Source organism: Tenrec ecaudatus, chromosome 15, assembly GCF_050624435.1.
Source record: "Tenrec ecaudatus isolate mTenEca1 chromosome 15, mTenEca1.hap1, whole genome shotgun sequence".
Taxonomy (NCBI): Eukaryota; Metazoa; Chordata; class Mammalia; order Afrosoricida; family Tenrecidae; genus Tenrec; species Tenrec ecaudatus.
The window spans coordinates 56,019,428-56,041,349 of NC_134544.1; the positions used below are offsets into that span (position 1 = coordinate 56,019,428).

General features: G+C 41.8%; 1 non-coding gene across 1 annotated transcript; it reads right to left on the reverse strand.

Annotated features, from left to right (window-relative positions):
- Positions 1–21,442: 21,442 nt before the first annotated feature.
- Positions 21,443–21,549, reverse strand: LOC142428347 (U6 spliceosomal RNA). Its single transcript, XR_012780268.1, has one exon. It is a non-coding gene; the product is annotated as a U6 spliceosomal RNA (small nuclear RNA).
- Between the last annotated feature and the right edge of the window lie 373 nt (positions 21,550–21,922).

A 21,922-nucleotide genomic window follows, 5' to 3' on the forward strand; every position in this document is an offset into this window, starting at 1 on the left:
CAGGGAATCCAGGGTGGATGATACCTTCAGGACCAAGGGTGTGAGGGACGATGCTGGGAGAGTGGGGGGTGAGTGGGTTGGAAAGGGGGAACTGATTACAAGGATCCACATGTGACCTCTTCCCTGGGAGAGGGACAGCAGAGAAGGGGGGAAGGGAGACTCCGGATAGGGCAAGATATGACAAAATAACGATGTATAAATTACCAAGGGCATATGAGGGAGGGGGGAATGGGGAGGGAGGGGGGGGGGAAAGAGGACCTGATGCAAGGGGTTTAAGTGGAGAGCAAATGCCTTGAGAATGATTGGGGCAGGGAATGTATGGATGTGCTTTATACAATTGATGTATGTATATGTATGGATTGTGGTAAGAGTTGTTTGAGTCCCTAATAAAATGTAAAAGAAGAAAAGAGAAAAAAATGATTAGGGCAAAGACTGTACAGATGTGCTTTATACAATTGATGTATGTATATGTATGAACTGTGAAAAGAATTGTATCAGCCCCAATAAATTGTTAAAAAAAAAAAAAAAGAAAACCAAGATATTTAAAAGAAAAAAAAAGATTCTTGAACTATCTAATTGTATGATTTACAAATTATATTCCAATAAAAATGTTAAATGTAAAAATCTGTATTATGAAAAACTATGCCTGAATTCCAAGCCTTTTTTGCACCAAAATAAACTTGTACTATCTTGTTATAACATAACAAAAATCTCATCTAAACAGGATGTTATCAATATGCTGTCTATCTTAGATGCAAAGATAAATATATATTAAAATTTAAAAATGGAAAAAATACACCACATGAATGACAACCAAGAGAGAGCAGAAGTGGTAATATTAATCTCTGATAAGATAGACTTCATTGTAAACACCAGAGTATGGAACAAGGAAGGGCATTATATGATTAGTCAACCCAACAGCAGAATATAACTATAATAAATATCTACTCCCTCCCAAACACGTCCAAAATACATAAAGAAAACATTAGCAGAATTGAAAAAAGAAAGGGCATAGCTCCTCAATAATAATAGGAGGCTTTTAAAAAAAATAAAATTTCAGATTTATTTACCGTATATACTCGAGTATAAGCCACGTTTTTCGGCACATTTAAAAAAAAATTTTTAACAATTTATTAGGGGCTCATACAATTCTTATTTTTTATGGAAATTTCATGATCTTTTAGTTTCTTTTTTATTTTAACAATTTATTGGGGCTGATACAATTCTTTTCACAGTTCATACATATACATACATCAATTGTATAAAGCACATCTGTACAGTCTTTGCCCTAATCATTTTTTTCTCCTCTTTTCTTTTTTTACATTTTATTAGGGACTCATACAATTCTTATCACCATCCATACATATACATACATCAATTGTATAAAGCACATCCATACATTCCCTGCCCCAATCATTCTCAAGGCATTTGCTCTCCACTTAAGCCCCTTGCATCAGGTCCTTTTTTTTTTTTTCCCTCCCTCCCCTTTCCCCCCTACCTCATGTGCCCTTGGTAATTTATACCTCGTTATTTTGTCATATCTTGCCCTATCCGGAGTCTCCCCTCCCCCCCTTCTCTGCTGTCCCTCTCCCAGGAAAGAGGTCACATATGGATCCTTGTAATCAGTTCCCCCTTTCCAACCCTCTCACCCTCCACTCTCCCAGCATCGTCCCTCACACCCTTGGTCCTGAAGGTATCATCCACCCTGGATTCCCTGTGCCTCCAACCCTCATATGTACCAGTGTACAGCCTCTGTCCTATCCAGGCCTGCAAGGTAGAATTCGGATCATGGTAGTTGGGGGGAGGAAGCATCCAGGATCTGGGGGAAAGCTGTGTTCTTCATTGGTACTACCTCGCACCCTAATTAACCAATCTCCTCTCCTAAACGCCTCTATGAGCGGATCTCCATTGGCCGACACTTGGGCCTTGGGTCTCCACTCTGCACTTCCCCCTTCATTTAATATGGTATATATATACATATACACATATATACACATACATACACACACTTATATCGTTGTGTTTTTTTTTTTTTTGCATGATGCCTTATACCTGGTCCCTTGGCACCTCGTGATCGTACTGGCCAGTATGCTTCTTCCATGTGGGCTTTTTTGCTTCTGAGCTAGATGGCCGCTTGTTCACCTTCAAGCCTTTAAGACCCCAGACACTATCTCTTTTGATAGCCGGGCACCATCAGCTTTCTTCACCACATTTGCTTATGCACCCATTTGTCTTCAGCGATCCTATCTTGGAGGTGTGCAGTCAATGATATGATTTTTTGTTCTTTGATGCCTGGTAACCGATCCCTTTGGGACCACTCGATCACACAGGCTGGTGTGTTCTTCCATGTGGACTTTGTTGCTTCTGAGCTAGATGGCCGCTTGTTTATCTTCAAGCCTTTAAGACCCCAGTCACTATCTCTTTTGATAGCCGGGCACCATCAGCTTTCTTCACCACATTTACTTGTTCACCCACTTTGGCTCCAGCCGTTGTGTCGGGAGAGTGAGCATCATAGAGTTCCAATTTAATAAAAGAAGGTATTCATGCATTGAGGGAGTGTTTGAGTAGAGGCCCAAGGTCCTTCCACCACCTTAATACTTGACCTATAAATATAGACACATAGATCTATTTCCCCATCCTCCTATATATATTTGCATGTACATGTCTTTGTCTAGACCTCCATGAATGCCCTTTGACTCCTAGCTCTTTCCTCCATCTCCCTTGACTTTCCTCCTGCCCTACTACCATGCTTCGTCGCCACCTGGGCTAGAGTATACCTCTTCTCTAAGCAACCTTACCCTTGATCATTTCCCACCAAGCCTGCCACTCGCCCTTCTCTACCATTTGGGGTCCCATGTTTTTCCCTTGTCCCTGGGTTTGTTAACACCACTTCCTTACCCCCCCTACCCCCCCACCCCAAGTCCCCCCGGAACTGTCGGTCCAGTTGTTTTTCATCCAGATAGTTCATCCAGCCTGTCCTATTCAGACAGACCTGTGGAGTCACTAACATGCACGAAAACTAGACAGAGGAAAACAAAGCAACAGTATACAACCAGACAACAAAACAACAAAAACAAACCACTGACAAAGAACAGAACAAAACAGTTCACAAGAGAAAAGCTTGTAGTTAGTTCAGGGATCGTTTGCTGGCCCTTAGGAGCGTTTTCCAGTCCAGTCTGTTGGGGCACCATGCCCTGGCCCCAAAGTCCACTTTCAGCATTCCCTGGGGACCTTGCCACTCCATTCCCTTGCTGTTCCGCTGCACTCCCCCAGTGATTTGCCTCGGTGTGGTGGGATCAGGTCAGGTGCAATTCCCACACTGTGTCTCCGGTGCAGTCCCCTGTATCGCCCTTAGTCACTGAGGGGCATCATGTCTCATAGTAGGGCCAGCCATGTTGTTCTCTCTGTGGACTGGCTGCTCTACTCAGGAACATCATTATCACGGCCTGGTGGGCCAGGCTGTGCTCCACTCTCTCCTCCTGCCCCTTCGTCTGCTCCCATGTGCTCTGATCAGATATGTCCATCTCCCGGAGCTGCAGAGTCAATGTCGTCCTTTGGAACAAATTCTTTTCGGGGGAGGGGCAGGAATCCACTTAATTTATGGTGCTGGGGCCAGCCTCCCAGACCTCTCCACTGGTTCCCTCCTCCACGCCGGGATATTGCATTCACACCTTGCGACACTGGGTTGAAGTCTGGTCCCACTTTCCCTGTGGAGATATAAACAATACCCTCCCCTTGGGTGGATTAATGCCCCATGTCCCCACTCCCCTTTTCTTCCTTGTATTCATCCTTTTGTTTTCCTTTCCCTCCCTCCTCCACCATTGTCTACCATGTACATCCCTGGTTTTGGTCTGGTCTCTTCCATACTACACCGTCTTCACCCCTAAAATGTTTGTATACAGTAGCTTTTTTCCCTATGCCACTTTTGCTTTTTAAAAAATTTTTTAAAAATTCTTACCTCAGCGGACTCATGTTGTACTTGTCCTTTTGTGCCTGACTTACTTCGCTTAGCATGATTTCCTCCAGTTCTTCCCATGCCGCTATGTGCCTCATACGTTCATCACTGCTTTTTAGTGATGCGTAGTATTCCATTGTGTGTATATACCACAGTTTTTTAATCCAATCGTCAGTTGATGGAAATTTGGGTTGCTTCCAACTCCTTGCAATTGTGAACTGTGCCGCAATGAACATTGGAGCACAGATGTCTGGTCTTGGTTTGTTTCTTGCCTCTTCTGGGTATATGCCCAGTAGGGGGATTGCTGGGTCATATGGTAACTCTATTTCCATCTGTTTTAGGTATCGCCAGATTGATTTCCATAGTGGCTGTACGTACTTACAGTCCCACCAGCAGTGGATGAGAGTTCATGTCTCCCCACAGCCCCTCCAACACTTGTTGCTTTCTGATTTTTTGAATTGGGCTACCTTTGAGGGTGTCAGGTGGTACCTCATTGCTGTTTTAATTTGCATTTCTCTTATGGCTAAAGATCGGGAACATTTTCTCATATGTTTGTTGGCCATTCGGATTTCTGCCCCTGTGAAACTTCTGTTCAAGTCCTTTGCCCACCTTTCAAGTGGGCTATTGGTTTTTTCTTTTTGGAAGCTAGCAGAGTACTGTAGATTTTAGTAATAAGGCCTTTGTCTGATGTGTCATTGCTAAAGATGTTTTCCCAGTCTGTGGACTCTCTTATTACTCTCTTGGTGAATTCTTTAGATGTACACAAGTGTTTTATCTTCAGTATATCCCATTTGTCGATTTGTGCCTCCTCTGTGTTTGTGTCCTTCCGTATTTCTGATAGCCTGTGTATTCCCTGCGCCAAAGTTCTCAAGTTGGTCCCAATTCCCTCATTGATGGCCCTAATAGTTTGGGGTTTAACTTCAAGGTCTGTGATCCACCTTGAGTTTATTCTTGTGCATGGAGTGAGATAAGGGTCTTGCTTCATTTTTCTGCATGTTGATATCCATTTTTTCCAGCACCACTTGTTAAAGAGGGCATCTGCTTCCCATTTGATCTTTTTGGGGCCCTTGTCAAAGATCAGCTGTGTGTATGCTGATGCTTTTATTTCTGGGTTTTCAGTTCTTTTCCATTGGTCTGAGTATCTGTCATTGTACCAATACCATGCAGTTTTGAGAACTGTGGCTGCATAGTATGTTCAGCACATTTTTAATGCAGTTTTTGTGGTAAAATTAGATGCCTCGACTGATATTCAGGTCAACTTAGACTCAATTATATATGGTAAGTTCCCCTATAGGAGATTCCTCTTTTCTTTTAAAAACAGTTTTATTAGCACTTTATCTACATGTCACACAATTCAATAATTCAATCATATCAAGAGGAGCTGTACAATTGTCATCATATTCAATTCTAGAACAGTTTCTTCTTCCTTGTAGTTATTGTTATTCATGTATTTTTTAAAATTGTGACAAAAATATAAGCAACAGAACATTCTCCAATTCCACAACTTCTACGTGTCTAACTTGGAGTCATTAATTATACTCTCCATGCTATGCCGCCACTATTAATAGCCTTTTCCAAATGATTCTGCCACCATTGTCATAAACCCAATGCCCGCCCAGCAGCAACTATTTCCCCTTCACCTCTGGTAACCATTGGTCAAGTTTTGTTTCTAGCTCCCCAACTGTGGTTTTCTTGATACATATCATATACTTCCATGGTTAAATCGTTTTTAAAATGAATTGTATAATCACAATCTGTTCTAGTACTCCCTCCCACTTCCTGCATACATTGTTTTCTCCCTAAACCCCCTTACCTTCCCTACCTCTCAACCCTCACCCCTACATCTCCTATGAATCCTTGCATCTGTTATCGTCTCTACTCCTTCGGTGCTTCACAAACTGGGAGACCCAACAGAAACAATCAAAGGTAAAAACAAAATCATGGTAAGGATAAAATAATAATATTATAAAGATAAAAATACAAATAACGAGTCAGAAAGAAATGACTGCCTTTTGTCATGTAACTAGCAAGAAATGCTTAGACCTAGAACAAATTCAGGTTGGGTCAAGAGGGAGGTCAACTGACTAAGTATCAAGTTTGATCCAGCACAATTAGGTTTGCAATGATCTCTATTTAATAGTACAGCTGTTTGAGACCTGTGGTTTAATCTGACTAGATACTCTGCAGATGAGTTTTGGGCTCCCACTCTACCCCATAGTCTTCCCAATTTAAGCTCTGATGCTTTTCTCTTCGTCATATTTGGATTTTGTTATTGTCATCTTTGAATCACACAAGCTCTGGCCGCTTGTTTGAATACAAGCCTTTATGAACGCAGACACTATGCCAATTGACCGCCGGGCACCATCTGCTTTCTTCACCACACTTTGCTGTAGCACCTTTATCTTCAGTGATCATTTCATGAAGGTGAGTATCAAGCAGGGCCATGTTATCAGAACTAACTGTACTTGGATGGCGGCTAGAGTTAAGTGGGAGTCTAGAACCCATCTGTTTATCCATGGGAAGTGAATGACTGGTTTACATTGGCAGTCGTATTATGACAAAAATAAAAACCCTGTAAGACCAACTACGCCAGCAACAGCAACAAACCAACTAGCAAACAAAGAAAACACCCCCCCCTCCGCAAAAAAAAAATGCAGGAAAATAAAAACTCACAGAAACAAAAAGGAAAACAATATTAATCACCCCCCTGGGGTATAAGGCAATTGCATTGATAACATCAACAATTTTTCCAATGACACAGTACACCAGATGCTGTGGGTCTGAGGAGTCTATTCGTGTACAGCTCCACTTTGAGCCACAACCGATGAGTTATTGCCCTGCAAAATTCCATCTCCCAATTGATAGGGCTCTTTTGACCCTAAGCATGGGGATTGGTTCCAGAGGAAAACTTTCTGGATCAGTTCTTACAAGTGCAGATCCCTGCCCAACAGATCAAAACCTGTCTTATCGGTGCAAAGGGGGCATCGAGGTACTACATGTATGGTGATTCTGGGTTCCTTTCCATTGGCCATCCACCAAGCCAGGGGCTCCCCCCAAGGTCCAATGACTGCCAATTCCACAGCCACTCTCCCCTTCCTTTCCCATCCGAGTATGCCAGTCCTCAGTCCAAGGATGGAGGCAGCTTTGAGGCATGGCTCAGTTCATTCAGGCGGGCATGTATGTACAGCCCCTTGATTATGCCATGCTGCCTGCAACGTCAGTGTCCAAGGTCATCATGGCGCTGAGTCCATGGTGTGGTTCATTGAGGGTAGAAGCATATGCGTGGGGTTAATAGGAGGAGACTTTAACACACCACTTTTGAGAAGGACAGGGCAACTAGAAAGAAATTCAACATAGAGATAAATATCAACAACATAGTCAACTGCCTTGACCTCATAGACAAATAGAGAATAGTCCATCCAACAAATACAGAATGCACATTCTTTCCTAGTAAATGTGGATTATTCTCTAGAATAGGCCAAATATGTGAAGGTTAAGGCTGTCGACTTGGTTGGGATGTGATTTTCAGGGGTTTGGCTGTTGCAAGGTAGTTACTGCCCAGGATGATATCTAATGTGATAATGTCATCACCTCCCTGATGACAGCTGCTATGAGAAAATTGGAAGGGAGTTTCCTTGCAGGTGTGGACATTCTGCAAAGCTATTCTGCTTTTTGCTGGACTTGGCTCTTGCACCATCTGACCTCAGTTCTTTGGACTTAAGCCTGCCATCTTGCCTGCTGATCCCGGGGTTAATTAGGTTCTGCATCCTATGAGTTAGTAGCCTGCCATCTTACTGAAAATTTTGGGCTCATCCATCTCTGCAGCCAGTGCCTGCCTTCTGATCCGCCCATCTTGGGTTCATCAGCCCCTATAACTACCCAAGTCAGGAGACTCATGCACATATATGCTTCACTGGTTTCGCTTCTTTAAAGAACTCAGTCTACCACAATATGTTAGGACACGAAACAAGCCTCAATAAAATTGAAAACATCTAGAATCATAAAGCTTTAAAATCAGAAGTTAATAATAGAAAGATTGAGGGACAAGAATGATATATCAAATACATAGAAACTGAATAGTAGCTTTAAAACTACTTGATAATAGAGTGAATAAAATGTAAAATTAAAAATTTCCTAGAGGCAAATGAGAATGAGAATGAAAAATGAACATACCTAAACCTTTGGTACAGAGAAAAAGCAGTGCTCAGAGTTCAACTGATAGCAATAAAAGCACACATAAAAAAAGAAGGAAAGAAAATCAATACCTTTCTCCAGCAATGCTTAAAATTAGAAGAAAAAAGAGCCTACCAGAAGAGAGAATGAGAGAGATTGAAGCAGAAGTAAATGAAACAAAAATAACAACAGAACTAATCAAGACTAGAAGTTGGTTCTTCAAACATATTAAGAGTTGAGAGATCACTGCAAATTTAACAAAGAGAAAAAGAGAAGATGCAAATAAAATGGATAAGAAATAAAATGGACAGAATCACAATATAATCACCTGAAATAATAATAACTAATATAAGTAATTGTACTAAAAATAGGAAATCTAAGAGAAATTGGTACATTTTCAGAGACATACAGCCTTCCTAAACTAACACAGACTGAGATAAAAAATCAGAACAGTCAAATCACAAAAGAAGAAATCGAAGAGGTCATAAAAGGCATTCCCAGACAAAAGAAGTATTCTTTCTGAGACTTGTTTGAAAGTCAAATTAAAAGAGCAATAATCTATTAAAAAAAAACACAAGCAAAAGAATCCTGCCTGATACAGACCACATCACCAGTGAATTCCACCAAACATTCAGAGTACAGCTGATGCCAATTCTACTTAATTATTCTAGGACATAGAAAGGAATGCAATGCTCACAAGTTCATTCTATGATGCAGGTAGAGGCCTGAAACCCAAACAAAGCAAAGGCAGTACCATACTATGAGGAAAGTTCTATACCTATATCTCTCATGAACAGGCACAAAGATTCTCAACAAAACTGTAGACAGCAGAATCCAGTATCATATTAAAAAGAAAAAGGACAAGCACTTTGACCAAATGGGATTGTGCCAGGTATGCAGAGATGGTTCAACATAAGAAAAACAATGTAATCCACTAAGAAATAAAACAAAGGGGAAGAACTACATGATCAATTGGTGCATAAAAGGAACTGAATAAAAGCTGCCATCCATTCCTAATGAAACCATCAGCAAAACAGGAACAGAAGGAAAAGTCTTCAGTGTAATTAAGGCACACACATAAAACCAGCCACCAACATTACTCATAGTGGAGAGAGGCTGAAAGCAACCTGCTTGCAAATGCTATCCATCATCATTTTGAAAGTTCTAGCTAGGGCAACAAGGCAAGAAATGGCCCCAAACATGAAAAGGAAGAAGTAAAATCATCCCTATTTGCAAATGATATGATCCTATACATAGAGAATTCCAGAGATTCCACAAGAACACCATTGTAGAAATATTCAGCAAAGTGATAAGTAAAAGATCAACATTAAAAGAATCAGTTGGATTCCTTTTCAACAACAGAGAAGCAAGGTAGAAGAAAAGAAGGAAATGATGCCATTTACAAGAGCTCCGAAGGTTAAAACACTTAAGAATGAACCTAGCTGGAGAAACAAAACTTTACTCAAAGAAAATTACAAGACACTAAAAGAGACCAGAGTAAATGGACAAGCATACTCATGCTTATGAACAGGAAGACTTAACATTATGAAAATGTCAATACTACCAACACAATCCAAAGAGCCAATGCAATTCCAATCCAAATTCCATCAACATTCTTTCAGGAAATAGAAAAACATTTACTAACTAAATTATGAAAAGGCAAAAGTCCCTGGATAAGCAAAGCAAGCACTACTGAAGAAGAAGAAGAAGTAGAAATCTCACATTTTTTTATTTCAAAATCTACACAGATAAAGTAGTCAAAACACTGGTACAAAGACAGACACATAGATCAAGGAAATAGAACTGAGAGCCAAGAAGTAAATCTACCCATTTATGGACAAAGGATCTTTGACAAAGGCCAAAAATCAATTAAGGGGGGGGGGAAGGATCATTTCTTTAACAAAAAAAAATTCAGTGCCATCAAGTCAATGCCAATTCATAGTGGTGTTGTTCAAACTGGATATCCACTTGCTTAAAAATGAAACAGGATCTCTACTTCACATCATATTCAAAGATTAATTTAAGCTGATGAATCAAAGACTTAATTGTAAATTCAAATCTGTAAAGATCATCAAAGGGGAAAAATAGAAACAAACTAAGGAGTGCTGATTTATGGCATAATATAATACCAAACATAACAAAAAATACACAAAAAGCAGATGAACTAAATGATAGGGACCTTCTAAGAATTAAGCACTTATGTTCATCAAAAGACTTTTCCAAAAAGAAAGAAAGAATGAAAGAAAATGACAGGACACAAACAGACACTTCACCAAAGAAGACATTCATGTGGGCAATAAACACATGAAGAAACGTTCATGATCATTAGCCATTCCTCCTGCCATCAAGTGAATTCCACTCAGTGATACTAGAGAGGGTTCAATGACTAATCTTTTTAGGATCAGCCAGCCTCATCTTTCTCCTGCAGAGTGGCTGGTGAGTTTGAACTGCTGACCTAGTCCTTGGCAGCCTACTGCTTATCCATTAGCCATTAGAGAGATGCAAATCAGAACAAAAATGAGATCTCATCTCACCCCAGCACCAATAGCAAAATTCAAGAAGATGGAAAATTACATATGCTGGTGAGGATCTGGAGAAATTGGAACTCTCAGACAACTACTGCTGGTGGGCTTGTAAGATGGTGCAACCACTGTAGAAAACAGTCTGGTGCTTCAGGAGAAAGCTCATTTTAGCGCTATTCATAAAAGCAGAGAGTATCCATCAGTGGATGGATAGATAAACAGATTATGGTACACACACACATAATGGACCGTATTGCAAATTTATAAAATAATCTGTGAAACGCTTTATAATGTGGATGAATCTGCAGGACATTATGCTGAGTGAAATACATCAATCACAAAAGGACGGATATTGAATCAGTTCCTTTTTACAAAAGTTCAAGGAAGGTTTAAGTACAGAAAGAGAAAAACACGTGATAGAAGAGAGGGGTGGTTAAATTTACTAAGTAGATTACTGACTTGTTAAAATGGGTGGAAGGTAAGGCAATGTACAATAAGGGGATGATCAGCACAATATCACTAAAGAAAAGGAAGATGTGGGGTGCACAAGAGTTACAGACAACAAAGCTAAATACTATTAGATACACAATCCTGCATTATCAGTAACGAACATTATTCTTTAAGTAGATTAATGCCAACAGGCCAGATGAACAAGTATGAGTAGGAGAAAGGGACTAGATTCATGACCATATATTAATTAGACAGCCCAAAATTTTATGTGCATATCTGTGTGCTGTAACTATGTCCATGTATATAATAGAGAAAATGAAGGAAGGGCATGTAAACTTCCTAGAAAGAACCAAATAAAAGGAGTCACTGGGCCTGAGGGATGATTGGAGCCATAGCCTTGGGGAAGATCGAAGTTAATAGGTATAACATAGTCTTAAAAGCTGACCTGCCCTGAGGGGCCGGTCCCAATCCAACTACGTGGACAAATGCCCCTCCCCACAGAAGAATTTATTTCAGAGGACAGCCCTGAATCTGCAGCTCTGGGAGAGGGACATGTCTGATCAGAGCACGTGAAGGGGGAGGAAGAGAGAGTGGAGCACATCCTGGCTCACCAAGCCTTGAGGATGATATTCCTGCTCAGAGCAGCCAATGCACACAGAAGACCACATGACCGGCCCCTCTATGAGACACAACCCTCACTGACCCATATCCCTACAGAGGACAACACTGGAAACACAGTGTGGAAATTCTGCCCAATCTGATCCCACCACACTAAGGCAAAACACTAAGGGCATGGAACAAAATAGCAAGAGGAACAGAGCAACAAAGTCCCCAGGGAATACCAAAAATAGACTTTAGGGCCAGGGCCTGGCAGCCTAATAGACTCCACTGGAAAACACTCTTAAAGGCCAACAAATAGTCCTTGAACTAACTACAAACTTTTCTTTCCTATTGCTTTTTTTTTGTCATTGGCTTGTTCTTGTTGCATTGTTTTATTTTGTTGCTTGGTTTTGCTCTGTCTTATTTGTGTGTATGTTATTATCTCCGCAGGTCTATCTAAATAAGATAGGTTGGATGAACAATCTGGAGGAGAAAACAATGGGACTGATGGTTCCAGGGGGACATGGAAGAGGGGGAGGTGGAGGCAAAGGTAGTGGTAACAAACCCAGGGACAAGGGAACAACAAATAATCCAAATTGGTGGTGAGGAGGGTGTAGGGCCTGGTAGGACATGACCAAGGGTAATGTAACTGAGAGGAATTACTGAAACCCAAATGAAGCTGAACATGATAGTGGGACTAGAGGAAAGTCAAAGGAAATAGAGGAGAGAGCTAGGAGGCAAAGGGTATTTATAGAGGTCTAAATAAAGGCATATACATATGTAAATATATGTGAGGATGTTGAAATAGATCTATGTGCATATATGTATAGATTTAGTATTAAGGTAACAGCTAGACATTGGGCCTCCACTCAAGTACTCCCTCAATGCAAGAATACTTTGTTCTATTAAACTGGCATTCCATGACGCTCACCTTCCTGACACAATCACTGAAGACAAAGGGGGTACATAAGCAAATGTAGTGAAGAAAGTTGATGGTGTCCGGCTATTAAAAGATATAGCCTCTGGGGTCTTAAAGGCTTGAAAGTAAGCCACCAGCCATCTAGCTCAGAAGCAACAAAGCTCACATGGAAGAAGCACACTAGCCTGTGTGATCACGAGGTACCAAAGGAATCAGTTATTAGGCATCAAAAAACAAAAAAATCATATCATTGTGTGCTCACCTCCCTCATACGACCGCTGAAGACAAGTGGGTGCATAAGCAAATGTGAAGAAGAAAGCTGATCGTGCCTGGCTATCTAAAGATATAGTGTTTGGGATCTTAAAAGCTTGAAGGTAAACAAGCGGCCATCTAGTTCAGAAGCAACAAAGCCCACATGGATGAAGCACACCAGCCTGTGTGATCACAAGGTGTTGAAGGGATCAGGTATCAGGCATCATCAGAACAAAAAAATCATATCATTATGAATGAGGGTGTGTGTGGAGTGGAGACTCAAAGCCCATCTGTAGGCAATTGAACATCCCCTTATGGAAGGGTCGCAGTGAAGAGATGAGCCAGTCAGGGTGCAGTGTAGCAACGATGAAACATACAACTTTCCTCTACTTCCCAAATGTTTCCTCCACTCCCCACCCCCAACCCACTGTCATGATCCCAACTCTACCTTACAAGTCTGGCTAGACCACTGGTACAGATAGGAACTGGAAACACAGGGAATCCAGGACAGATGATCCCTTTAGGACCAGTGGTGAGAGTGCAGACACTGGGAGGGTGTAGGGTGGGTGGGATGGAAAGGGGGAACCGATTATAAGGATCTACATATAACCTCCTCCCTGGGGGACAGACAACAAAAAAGTGGGTGAAGGGAGATGCCGGACAGTATAAGATATGACAAAGACTGATCTGGGGAGGCTTCGTTCCCAGGCTCCTGGGTCAGCTTGGTTCCCTGGTTTCCTCCGGGCTCCACCATCAGGAGGCCCTCCGAGGACAGCGGAGGGTGGAAGGAACAGAAAAACCAGAATGGCCTTCCCTCTTCCTCTGTTCATGGTTCCTCTTTGACACAGGCAACATCTGTCTAATTCCTGTTCTGTCCCTACAAGCCCCATTGTGATTTCAGCTTCTTCTGGGTAACCTCCGCTCACAGAATTACTGTCCCCTCTGTTGTGCTTCCAGTATAAGTGGCTTTTGTTGTTGTTAATTTCTGGGTTGTTTCACCTCCCCCTATTTGACCTCAGCTTTTCCATCATTTGTGTAACCAATTTCCATATATTCCTTTGTGAAAAATTCATTGATAATGGTTTCTGGTTTCCTGATTCATGAACATACTGTTTACATACATATGAGTATATATATATGAAACAGAAGGAAATGTTTCACTAATAATATGCCCCCTAATCTGTCAGAGTTCTATTCAATTCTATTGCTTTTCTATTGGTGCCTTTTGATTTTGCAACTCATTAATATGTTATTTCCCATTAATGGAACTTTGAAAAAAGACTGGTTTAAAAACTACATTTTTATTTGATCCTTTATAGGCAATTTTACTAAAGTATATTTGACACCTTGGTTTAGTTAGCAGTAAATGGACATATATTGTGATTTCTCAGAAATATTTTTGAATCAAATGTCACATCCAGTGCTTTCAAAATTAATATCTTATTATTTTATATAGAAAATACATTTTGATCATTCAAATATGATCATCAAAATTTGAATTCTATGAAGTCTCTGTGATATAATAATCATGGGGATTATTTCTGTGCAAATTTTTGTTGCTCCTATAATAAACAAAGGATTTATAGGACACTGTTCCCTTACTGTCAGTGTTTAATCCAGACCAAGCATGTACAATCTCCAGCTTTTGTGTTAGTCTGATGAATCCGTGAATTCCATTTGCTGCTAGGGTTCAATCTTGCCCTACAAACAAAGGCAGGTGGTTTGAAATTAGTGTCTGCTGGGGAAAGATGTTCCATTGCTAAGTAACATGAATTATGTGTGCATTTTAATCAATTTGAGCATATTATTTTGCAAGGTATATTCCTCCATTGTAGAAAATACTTATTTATGAATTATCTAAACCACTTATTGATATATATTATCAAACACGATCATGTGTAAAGAAATATTGGAGGACTTTCAGAAAACCATTAAAATGTGATTGTTGTGAGAAAGCATAAAAACACAGTCACGACGGCCTGTTTTCTGACTAGTCATAACCAAAAACTTTGTTAAAAGCGTGAAAATAACTATGTATCACATCCGCCCAATAGAGGAGCTATTTACACTTGGAATACATTAGATGGTCAAGGAATAAGATGAGGAAGAGCGAGAAGCCCACATCTTTTGAAGAGTTAAAGATATAAACAGATGACTTAGAATGTAACACAGGGGATACTGTAATGCAGATAGCCATTCATTAATAAATATTTCAAAATAAATTTAGTGCCAGCATGTGCCAGACCTTTCCTCAAATATTAAGAATAAGACATAACATTGTCCTTGTTTTTTATTTTAATAAATCATTTCATTGGGGACTCTTACAGTTCCTATAGTAATTCATACATCAATTGTATCAAGCACATTTGTACATATGTTGCCATCATCGTTTCCAAAACATCTTCTTTCTACTTGAGCCTTTGGTATCAGCTCCCTTTTTCCCCCCCTCTCTCTTCCACCCTCCCACCCTCGTGAATCCTTGGTAATTTATAAAATTTTTTTTTCATATTTTACACCGTCTAATGTCTCCCTTCACCCATGTTTCTGTTGTTTGTTCCTGGGGTGCAGGTGGGGTTGTATGTTGATCATTACCATCGGTCCCCCCTTTCTCCCTCCACCTTCCACCTACCTTCATGTTATGGCTACTCTCATTATTGGTCCTTAGGGATTTCTCTGTTATGGCTTCTGTGTTCGAGAGCTCTTATCTGTACCAGTGTACATGGTCTGGTCTAGCCAGATTTGTAAGAACTGGGGTCATGATAGTGGGGTGGGGTGGGGTGGAGGAACATCAAAGAAGGAGAGGAATGCTGTGTGTTTTGTCAGTGCTATACTGCATCCTGGATGGCTCATCCCTTCCTTGTGATCCTTCTGTGAGGAGATGTCCAATTGTCTACAGATGGGCTTTAGGTCTCTAACCCCACCTTGTTCACATCAAAATGGTTGCTTGTTTTGAGTCTTCTGATGCCTGATACCTGATCCCATCGAGACCTCATGATCACATAGACTGGTGTGCTTCTCCCATATGGGCTTTGTTGCTTCTCTGCTAGATGGCCACTTGTTTAACTTCAAGCCTTTAAGACACCAGACGCTATATCTTTAGATAGCCAGACACCATCAGCTTTCTTCACCACATTTGTTTATCCACCCATTTTGTCTTCAACGATTGTGTTGGAAAGGTGAGCATCACAGAATGGCAAGTTATTAGAACAAAATGTTCTTGCATTGAGGGAAGACTTGAGTAGAGGCCCAATGTCTCTCTGCTACCTTAATACTTACCTATAAATATATATATTTAGACCTATATCCCTATCATTATATATCAATATATTTACATATGTACATGCCTATGTTTATACCTCTATAAATGTCTTTTGCCTCCTAGTTCTTTCCTCTATTTCCTTTACTTTCCTCCTGTCCCACTATCATGTTCAACCTTCATTCGGCTCTCTGCACTTCCACTCAGCTACATTGTACTTGATGGAACCCCACCAGGCATTATATGCCCACCTTGCATAGATCAATTTTATATCTCTTGTTGTTACCTTGTCCCTGTGATTGTTGGCTCCCCCTCCTTTTCCCTCATCTCCTCCTTTCCCCTGTCCCCAGGAACCATTGTTTCCCCCTCAGGATTTGTTATCCTGCCTATATTATATAGACAGACAAGAGAAAAAATAGAAAAAATGACCTATGCATAGTTCCAGGTCTGTCTCCTGACCTTATGATTTTTTTCCCCAATTTGGTCTGATGCAATGCCAAACCCTGCCCCAAGTCCAAAGTCTATTTTCAGAATTCCTCTGGGATTTTGATGTTTTGCTCCCCTTGCTGCTCTGTTGCGCTCCATTCATGTTATGTCCTAGTGTGTGTGTGTGTGTGTGTAAGAGGGTGTATGTGTGTGTCAGGCTGGGCACGATTTCCATACTATGTCTTAAGTGTGTCCCCTGTAGCACTGTGGTCCATAGGGGACATCGTGTCTTGTGGTGGGCTGAACCTATGGTCCTCTCTGTGCATTGGTTGCTCTGAAAGGGAATGTCTTCCTTGAAGCTTGGTGAGCCATGATGCTGTTTTCTCTCTCTCTCTTACTTTTTTCCCCATGTTGTGGTTGGGTTTCTTTTGTTCCTTGTTTTTGTTTAATATTATCTTCTGTGTACAAAATCCAGGATAGGTGAATCTATAGAGACAGTAACTGGATTAATAATTACCTAGGTGCATAGCAGGGGAGGTTGGGAGGAAATGAGGAGCTAACAACATGAGTATCAAAAAGAAAATTCCCTAAAATCGATTGTGATGATAATTGTGCAACTCTTTTAAAAAAATGGTTTTATTGGAGGCTCATACAACTCTTATCACAATCCAGCCAGCCAGCCAGCCAGCCAGCCATCCACTGTCAAGCACATTTGTACGTTTGTTGCCATCACTGATGTCTCCCTTCACCCACTTTTCTGTTGTCCATCCCCTGATAATGAAGACAAAATGGGTGCATAAGCAGATGTGGTGAAGACAGAGGATGGTGCCTGGCTATTGAAAGATCCAGTGTCTGGAGTCTTAAAGGATTTAAGTTAAAAAAAAACAGCCATCCAACAGTGAAGCAACAAGCCCACATGGAAGGAAAACACCAGTCAGTGTGATCGTGATGTGTCATTGAAACCAGGCATCAGAAAATTCACATCAAACAGTAAACAAACAAGCAAACAAAAATGCATTGGTGAGAATGGGAGAGGGGTGTTGGAGTGGAGACCAAAGCCCATCTATGGGCAATGAGACATCCCCCCCACAGAGGGGTCGCAGGAAGGGGATGAGTCTATCAGGGTACAGTAGAGCACTAATGGGTCATGCAATATACCTCTGATCCCTTGAGGCCTCCTCACCCCCTTATCATGACCCCAGTGCTGTTTCCTACTCTAGACTCGACGAGAGCATGTACATAGGTATAGGCAAGAGATAAAACTCACAACACATGGAACCCAGGAACAGGAATGGGAATAGAGTTACCAAAAGGGTAAGGGAGAGGTTGGGAGGGAGCGGGGCACTGATCGCAATGAATGGCCCATAACCACACACACCCCAATCCAGGGGGGAAGAACAACAGAAACCAGAGGGGAAGGGAGACAGTCAGTGTGAGATTGGAAAATAATTAACAATCTAGGGCCGACAGGGTTGGGGTGGGGGGCAGGAGGTGGGAGGAGGGCAAAAAGAGGAGCTGCTCCCAAGGGCTCAAGGGAAAGTAAATGTCTAGAAAAGGACGATGGGATATATGTACTAATGTGTTAGATACAATTGATGTATGGATTGTAACGAGAGTTGTAAGAGCCCCAAATAAAATTATTAAAGAAAAAAAAAGACTCGTGCTGCTAACGGAAAGGTTGATGGGTCGCATCCGCCAGCCTCTTGGTAGGAAAAAGCCGCGGAGCTGAGTGCCCTCTTTTAGAGAAGCCAAGACTCTGCTCTTTGCCCTCGATGCCCCACCCCTCCTTTGCTCAAGTGCCGCCTCTTCTCTCCTTTACTTCAACTTCAATTTGATCTGATGGCCATTACTTTCGTGTGAGGCTGCGACGCCTGGGAAGGTACCCAGGACGGCCTATCAACTGTGCTTTGTTGGCATTTATCTGATGGAAGGACGAGCCCGTTAGGGAGATTGCTGCTGAACATGAAGGGAAAGAGGACGAAGGGACAGGGAGACTCATGATGTCAAGTAGAAATTCTATATCCTTCCTAGTTTTGCCTGGAGATGTTCTCAGAATTACTGCACACCTCTTGTTGAGTACGGGTGGAAGATCTTGGAGAATCCATAAGACATGGATCTTCTCTGCCTACACTGACCCCTCCTAGACTGACCTCCAACCCTGCTCACTTTTTAAAATTATTCACTGGAAAAAAATGTATTCCTGAGTATGATGTGTGACAATGCTTACGTTTATATATCACCCTACAAGTCTGAAAGGACATCCACGGACATCAATTAACTTCATTCTCAAGATGACTCTGGAAGGAGGCAGCTAGGCATTATCATTTGTCATATTTCAGATGAGAAAACCAAATTAGCTGTTAGCAAGTCAATGCTGGCTCCTCTCTCCCCTCTCGCCGCCCGCCCCCTCCCCCAGACCCCCGGTGAGTTTCTGAGAGTGCAACTATTTATGGGACTAGGAAGCTCAGTTTTTCTGCAGAGCTGCTGGTGGTTTTGAACTGCCAAGCGTGCGGATTGCAGCCAGACGTGTAATCACTACGCCACAGAGAAAAGGGGGCATGAGACAGGGAAGTCACCTGTCCGAGTCAGCACAGCCAGGCAGGGCTGGAATCAGGGCTGGAATGCTGCCTTCCCTCGTGCACTGTCCCACGCTGCCTGCTCTGCCTCCTCCCCAGTATATTAGGGACTAGTTTCTCTTTTACAAAATTATCCAGATAAATATTTATTACACTTACGATGTTCATTTGATCTATTTTCCGAAAAATTTCTACCACTTTTCCCGAACATATCATTTCTTAAAACTCAACCACGAAGACATTTTTCTTGGCACTGTGCTACTTTTCATAGTCTTTATCCAAAAGAGGAAAAGCACTTGTGTTACTCTTTGAGGGCACTTGGCTGCACACTCTAAATAATAAGATTTGGTCAAATTATTTCTGGTCTTATAAAAATTCTGCATGCTGGAGTTACTGTACTTAAAAACTTGGAAGTCTGCTGCTTCTTTTTGAAAGCTTTTCTATCTTTCTTAAGGTTTTTCTACGTGTTCAGATAAAGAGAAATCTGTTGACAAAATACCATATAATGGTATCAGTTGCTGAAGAGTCCATTCCAATTCATGTCCACCCATGAGTGCTTTACCTTAACCCACTGTCGTCGAGTTGATGCTGACACACAGTAATCCCGAGGGTTTCTGAAGCTCTGAATCTTGACAAGAGCAGACAGCCACACCTTTCCTCCAAAGAGCAGTTGGGGGGTTTGAACCATTGACCAACACTTATCCGACAGCACGAGGGTGCCTTAGGTGTGCAGTCATGCATTTGAATACAAGTCACATGGAAGTAGTTTGATTTATGAGCTTTAGATGGAAAGCAAAACAATATGATTTGCTCACTATGGCTTTAATTCCAGTCCATGTGTTAGCATGGAATCACATGGCTCCTCCACATGCTACAAAAAAGGTCTGAATTCTGTGATCAGTGGGGAGGAGTAGCTCAAGCATTCATAACCAAAGGATGGAGGCAGGTGTTAAAAGGAAAGAAAACACAAATTTTTTGTTTTAATCGTTTTATTGGGGGCTCATACAACTCTTATCACAATCCATACATACATCAATTGTGTAAAGCACAACTGTACATTCATTACCCTCATCATTCTCAAAACATTTGCTCTCCACTTAAGACCCTGGCGTTAAGTCCTCATTTTCCCCCTCCTTCCCGCTCCCCCCTTCTCATGAGCCCTTGATAATTTATAAATTATTATTTTGTCCTATCTTTCCCTGTCCAACGTCTCCTTTCACCCCTTTTTTCTGTTGTCCATCCCCCAGGGAGGAGGTCACATGTAGATCCTTGTAATCAGTTCCCTCTTTCCAACCCACTCTCCTTCTACCCTCCCAGTATCATCACTCACACCACTGGTCCTGAAGGTATCATCCACCCTGGATTCCCTGTGTTTCCAGTTCCTATCTGTACCAGTGTCCATCCTCTGGTCTAGCCAGACCTGCAAGGTAGAATTCGGATCATGACAATGGGGGCAGGGGAGGAAGCATTTAGGAACTAGAGGAAAGTTGTATTTTTCATCAGTGCTACATCGCACCTTGAGTGGCTCGTCTCCTCCCCTAGACCCCTCTGCAAGGGGATCTCCAGTGGCTGACAAACGGGCTTTTCATCTCCACTCTGGACTCCCCCCTTCATTCACAATGGTAAAATTTTTTTGTTCTGATGATGCTTTATACCTGAAACCTTCGACACCTCGTGATCGCAAAGGCTGGTGTGCTTCCTCCATGTGGGCTTTGTTGCTTCTGAGCTAGATGGCTGCTTCTTTACCTTCAAGCCTTTAAGACCCCAGACACTATACCTTTTGATAGCCAGGCACCATCAGCTTCTTCGCCACATTTGCTTATGCACCCGTTTGTCCTCAGCGATCCTATCATGGAGGTGTGCAGTCTATGATATGATTATTTGTTTTTTGATGCCTAGCCCAGGGAATACCAAAAATAGACTTTGGGGCCATGGCGTGGCACCCCATCAGACTAGAGAGGAAAACACCTAAAGATGAGTTGTACAACCATTATTACAATCAATTTCAGAACATTTTCTCCCCACCCCCACAACCCCTGCCCACCATGGTTAAATAGTTTTAAATTGAGTTGTGCAGTCACCAGCAGTTCTAGAGTGCTCTCTCCCCCTTCCCACATGCATTGTTTGCTCCCACAACCCCCTCACCCGTCCCACCTCCCATTCCCACCGTTCCTTCCCATAAACCTTTGCATCCGTTCTTATCTCTGTGCCTCTACTCCTTCTGTGCATGTGCTCACAAACTGGAAAACCCAACAGTTACAGTAAAAGAAAAGAAAACAAAAAACCCCCAAAACACCCCAGAAAACAATAAAGAAAAATATGGAGCGCTTCACGAATTTGCGTGTCATCCTTGTGCAGGAGCCATGCTAATCTTCTCTGCTTGGTTCCAATGTTATTACATGTGCTGCATAAGCAAGTACTGTGTTACAATTATTAATGAATATTTGCAGTTATTTCTTCTTATTTGGAATAATGCCGCACCAGATGACAATCTGTGAGCTTTATTATATCCATCCATGACATTAGCCTTGACTCTGCTTTGAGAAGCAGCTTTCTCCCATTGAATTTTGAGGACCTTTCAACCTGAGGGGCATTCTATCAGACAACCTTCCACTTTTATTTATAAAGTTTTCACTGCCCAATATTTGTTTCACAAGTAAATCCCAAGGCCCTTCTTCCTGGTCGGCCTTACTATGAAAGTTCTGCTGAAATCTGCCCTGCGGGCATCATTTTCAGCATGACAGCAACATGCAAGCCACCGCAGGAGGGCCAAGTCCCGAGGAGGGGTGGGAT